Source organism: Schistocerca piceifrons, chromosome 5 (genome assembly GCF_021461385.2).
Source record: "Schistocerca piceifrons isolate TAMUIC-IGC-003096 chromosome 5, iqSchPice1.1, whole genome shotgun sequence".
Taxonomy (NCBI): Eukaryota; Metazoa; Arthropoda; class Insecta; order Orthoptera; family Acrididae; genus Schistocerca; species Schistocerca piceifrons.
Window position 1 is genome coordinate 653,839,728 of NC_060142.1, and position 6,000 is coordinate 653,845,727.

A 6,000-nucleotide genomic window follows, 5' to 3' on the forward strand; every position below is an offset into this window, starting at 1 on the left:
CCACTGCTCCACATTTTACTCTGCGTGACATTGGGAAGCGAGAACAGCTGACACAGCTTTGTGAAGACGTGAAGTACAATTTTCTGAAAATCGCAGTTGTCTAACGACAAGATCATAGAAACTGCTCGCAATAATTACCATTTATTGCTATTTGAATTGCATTATAAGTAAAAATGTAATACCAACAAAACTAACTACAGTCACAAACCTAAATTTTTATGTTTGCTTGATAATTGCTTCTACCCAATAGAATTCTTAAAAATACGTAAGGTATGTGTGTGTGGATGTGTTTGACTGTAGTTAAGTGTAATCACTGTTCATAAAAAAGAATTAGTGGTAGAAAAGACTAATGTAAAAACTATCATAAAAATTGTCAGTAAGTTGTATGTTTCTCTGGTTACAGGCATTATGAGTGTAAATTAACTCCTTTGACATTACGGTGAGAGACCAAATTTATAATATATTGAACAAGCAAACAGCTAACTATCATCTGCGAACAGCTCCAGGGGAATGCTGACCGATAACATCGAATACCACGGATATCTCGGGTAACAGCTACTGTAATTTTACTACCTTATCCAGTTCGTGCCTGGAAAAGGCCAGGGGTTTACATGTGGAAATACCTGACTTCTGATGAATTTATCCAGCTGTACTCTCGCATGTTATTAGAGCATACAACATGGTGGGAGAAGCTTAACTTCTCGTTTGGCAGTATGTTAAACATTATAGTCTGTATAATTCAAAGGATGCAAAGTCCCAATCAAAAAATCTAGGAAGTTATCATTATTATGTGTACAACTGATATGTTGACAAACATATTTATTAAACCTCGCGTATTTCAAAATAAGACATATTATTACTTTGTACCAAAGTCTACATGGTAGTATCATCGCCACTTCTATTTGAGCCTGCTTCTGAACAATCTGATTGTAAAATAACGATGACAGGTTCAAGGCTTATATCCATCATCACTCCCCTGTCAAATTCTTCTTTCTGAGGCTTTTCAGCATGCCACACAGACTGTGCCCACCCTACAGGTGGGATGTTTTCTACTGCCTCATGCACAAACGATTCAGTGTATGTTATCTTGAAAGTTTTGCGATTTTCTCCCACACAGCCTTAACCCTTCGCCAAATTAATTCCATGGGGCTACACTGACAGTGACGTGTGGGTAAATGCAAAATTGGGTGACATCATTCGTGTGCAAGAAAGTCGTGTTTGTACGTTCTGTCTCGTGATTTATATAAATTAAAGACCTGCAGAAGATCGGCACGAGTCTGATTTTATATTTTTATTTTGAAGCCAGGGAAGCCAGGGAAAAATATCCGCTTTTCTGGTGTCTGTACTTGGTGTTCTCTCTGTAAGAGCTGAATTATAAGTGGCAATGACCGACTTAAGAGCAGGGTATGACAAGAAAGCCCGCCTGGGTAGCCGCTCGGTCTAACACACTGCTTTCCGGGCGGGAAGGCGTGCCGTTCCCCGGTACGAATCCACCTGGCGGATTAGTGTCGAGGTCCAGTGTGCCGGCCAGACTGTGGATGGTTTTTAAGGCGGTTTTCCAACTGCCTCGCCTAATGCGGACTCGTTCCCCTTATTCCGCCTCAGTTGGACTTTGTCGGCGATTGCTGAGCAGACACTGTCTCAATGTTCGCGTACACCTTAATTACTTTACCACGGAAATATCTGGGGTTACACTCGTCTGGTGTGAAACGTTCCTGGGGAGTTCCACTGGGGTCTGAAGAGCACATTAATCCTGGGATCGGTGTGGGGCGGCGGTGGGTTGAGTGGACTACTGTATCTTGTTGTGGGGTTGTAAACCACTGAGGACTACGGCGGGGACGAAGCCTCTCCGCCGTTTCTAAGTCCACAGTTCCGTACGATACAATACAATACAATACAATGACAAGAAGTGTGAATCACGTCACGAAACTGACATTGTTCGTTTCCAAATGGTATTCACTGCAGTTGCTTTACACATAAATACAAGTTTATTCTCAGAAAAAAACCAGAAGAGTGAGCATGCAGAATAACTATCCGACAACCTATTGATATGAGAAATTTAAAACCGCCGGTGCCATCACTAATTTCCAGCAGATCTTCCTGGAATGATTCTAAGTGACCCATGTTTCATCAAGGTAATACACCGCTGAACTGCCTTCTTCTCGTGTATCGTGACCATTTATGCGGGATGTAGTTCGTGCTGTTCCTATGTCACTTCTTTGAACTAAAAGCTTTTTTTTAACGTATATGGAACCAACGTATTTAATTTCCTTTGCATTGACGAAGCGCTTACCACTGAAGCCAGTTTTCTCCTTCATTGCTGCAACACGTTTTAGTGATGTCGAGCATTCATCATTCACATGAAGCACTTTAAAATATCGTTTTAAAACCATTCATTTGTATTACAGGCTCCTTGCCATCCAGGTGACTCGAAACCAACTAATACCACAGTTCCTATAGCTCTGACACTTTCGTTTACAATTCTCTTTACAGTTCTTTTGCCGACACCACGTGGTTCTGCAGTCCGTTCTTGTCTTCAGATGTCAATAGTAGGAGACCGCTTTCAAATTCACATTTGTAAATGTTACAAATGCGGTAAACAATCCCCTTCACCTGGTTATGAAGCACTTCACATTTATTGCTGTCACATTTTTAAATCGAACTATGACACAAATAGAAATTCACAGCTATATTGCTGAAAGAAAATGAAAAGAAAACAAAAAAAACTGGTAGTTGAATGTATAATTCGGTTGTCGCGAAGTAAGGAAAATGCTGCGTGTAGGAGTGAGATTGTCGCTCTGTGGCTGCAACTCGCTGCTAGCCGCTCGGTTAAAGAATGAATATTATTGGCGGCCAGAGGCTAGAGGGGGGGGGGGGGGGGGGTTACGCATAACGGCTGAAAACTGGGCCGCATTCCTACACGACGCGAACTTGAACGAGAGACATGTGTGAACATTATTGGGAGGAAACGGCAAAATATCAGAGAAGTAATTTTCAGCAACGTTCAGATGGCCACAGATTTATGTGTGGACTCATGATGTGTGATACAAACGGTAGTCGAAGGTTTTATGGTGACTGTTGAACGACATCATGCGAAGTCACGTAGCTACCAGGCCAGAGAACGTACGATGTTATTCCATACAACGTCGTAGCAGGCAGCGCAAGGAACGTGGACAGCGCAAACTATACAGGACGGTTACTGCAGCGACGCAATGGGAACGTCAGTAACAATGAGGCCGTCAGTCTCGACATCTCGTGGCGAATCTCCGAACTGTCGACTGCAGCTCCACGTGCCCGCCGACCAGCGGACTACTAGGAAGACAGCTTCAGTCACCGTCAGACTGCGGAACTGCTAGAGCGAGACAGCGAATACATACATACAGCTCCACAGCCCTCCGCAGGTCACAGCAACTGCGCCGCTCCGACTGAGAGCGTGGACGACGGATCGTAAATACCAACGCTCCCGCGCCGTACGTCAAACACTTCGACTTGTGCTAGGGGCTAGTGGTGAGTGTAATTGACCCTCTAGCGCTTTAGTAGACAACATTACGCTGTATTTAGCACATATAAGTAACTTCTTGTCATGTTTGGATCAATACTAATAACTGTAATAGTGAATCTGACAGTTTTTCGAAATTTTTGCTCTGAAGTAGGGTGTGGATGTGTGTGCAGGTTTACATCAATACTACAGTTACTAACAGCTTCAATTCAGATGGTACCACTCTGCTTGCTAATTACACATTTCTGTTTGTAGTAATTTCTGATGTGTATAGTGTTTTGATGTTTTGTGTAACCTGGTGAATACTGACACTGATATTTGAGTTTGATAGACTTATAAGGTTAACAGTATTCATTGGTGACAGATATTGCGTTAATTTGAGTTAGCTTAGTCAGTATTTATTTAATTTGTTGATAATTAGCAGTGTCTGGGTTACCCAAGGACTATCTTATACTGCTTGCTATTTATAGCACATAACCAAAAATGTCTGATGAGGCTAAGCAAGAAGTTGAGGAGGTAAGGCTTGGGAAAAAGGCGGTAGTGCCGGAGGATAGGGGTGATACAGGAATCAGTGTTTTTAGATTGTCAGTTAATAGCCCATTAGCTTGTTCGGCCGCTCATACTGAGACGCCAACAAACCCAATGGAAAACAAACGAGATCCAGATGAGGAGATATAGGAAAAGATGCAATCAATGATGGCAGCAGCTTTGGAAAGCAACAAAGGGTCTGATCAGAAGAATGAAGAAAGACTCCAGAGAAATGAATAAATATTGTAAGCAGTTGAGCAGGAGATTGAAGAAAGATTCCTGAAAATGGACTAGAAACATTAGGAGAAGCTGGCGAGAAGAATGAAGAAAGATTTCAGAAGGTATTACAAGAACGAGACCTGTGGGAAGGGTTGCAGCAGTTTAAGGAAGACGTAAAGAGAGAGTTCGATGAACAACAAAACCCGAAACATCTTCGAGGAGATATGGGTACGATGCAAGACAAGGTGACAAGTAAAATCATGGAAGATGTCAAGGAAATCAAAGAAGAATAGGACAGGAAGATCCAAGAAAGTGAGACACATTTTGGCCAACAGATATTAAAGAATGCTATGTGAGTGCAAAGTAGACAAGATAATCATAAGCAGCATTTACAGGAAGAATTTCAACAACTCGCGCTCCATTAGCAGTGGGGGAAAGTAAGGTTATTATACGTGGTGAGTGGTAATAACAGGCACACCCAGTCTCATGTAATACAAAGATATAAGCCCAAAGGAACGTTGCATACAATGACATTTTCGAAACGGTTAAAAGCAAATTTCCGTGCACGTTTCAAGGATGAAAGGCAAGATTCAGTTTGCTAGATACAGAAAGGTGGGTGTAGCTGTCACGTGTGGTTTGAGTAAGAAGGAAGAAATTAATACTTCCGATCAGTCTGAAGGAGAATTTGTAAGGAAGTACTGGGTGTCGTGTAATCAGTCTGTAACACTGGAAGATTTACTACATTGCAAATCACTTCAAAATTGGACAGTTACCCTGAGTTAGTTTACTGAACATTTGAGGAAACTGAATTACACTTTACAGCCACTCGTTAATGGTCATATAATGATATCTGCCATTAAGAGAAGATCGAATAGAAGAAAGCAAGATAACTTTGCATTAAGCTTGTTTAACGGTAGAGATCCACTGACAGACGTACTTGAGTGGTTGTAATCAACACAAGCGGATGGAATTGGCGGCTCCTTTGTCTGTATACTGAGTAGCGATTACTAAGTTCTCAGCTGTGTGAGAAAGGATCTTTCTTCAAGTCTCATGCCTCAACCTTCTTTCCTGTCCATAGATTTCAGAGGTCTTGAGTCATTAATTCGTTGGCTGATTAGCAAATCCTAGCAAATGTTAAGAAACAGTTAAGAAAATAGTAGGGTTTCTTCTTTTCGTCAATAAATAGATTAAATACTGTTTATTCAGACAACATCTAGAACAGAGTAGTATTTGTTGATTAAATGATTCCGTTATCATAATCGTTGCAGTTTTCCAGGCAATGCAATCAAAACCAGTTGGTAATACCTATAGTGTGCTTTATTATGATACTAGGAGATATGTATGAAGTATCAAATAAGTCTTGTCCTACATAATTGTATGGAAGCTCGATTACAAAAATGGAGCCGCCGGATCTGAAGGTAAACATTTGTTTAAATATTGAAAAGAGCTAATTAGTGACAGTATGGAGTTGTAGGTAATCTTGTAGTATTTCTCACACGAGTAATGAAAGAATAAGCAAACTGCAAGGAATTTGAGCCAAATAGGAGCTGATGGGTCTGGTCAATAAGAGTGCTATATAACTTGCAAGTAATTGTCTATTCAAATAATACTGAAATTTAGAGAGCAGTGTTGTTACGATGTGATGAAGCTAATGATGTTTGTAATATATACACAGTTAATGGAGCATTGTAGAATGTTTGTGGATTTATGGAGATTAATGAAGGTGATTAGTGGATGATGGAGGAATATACATT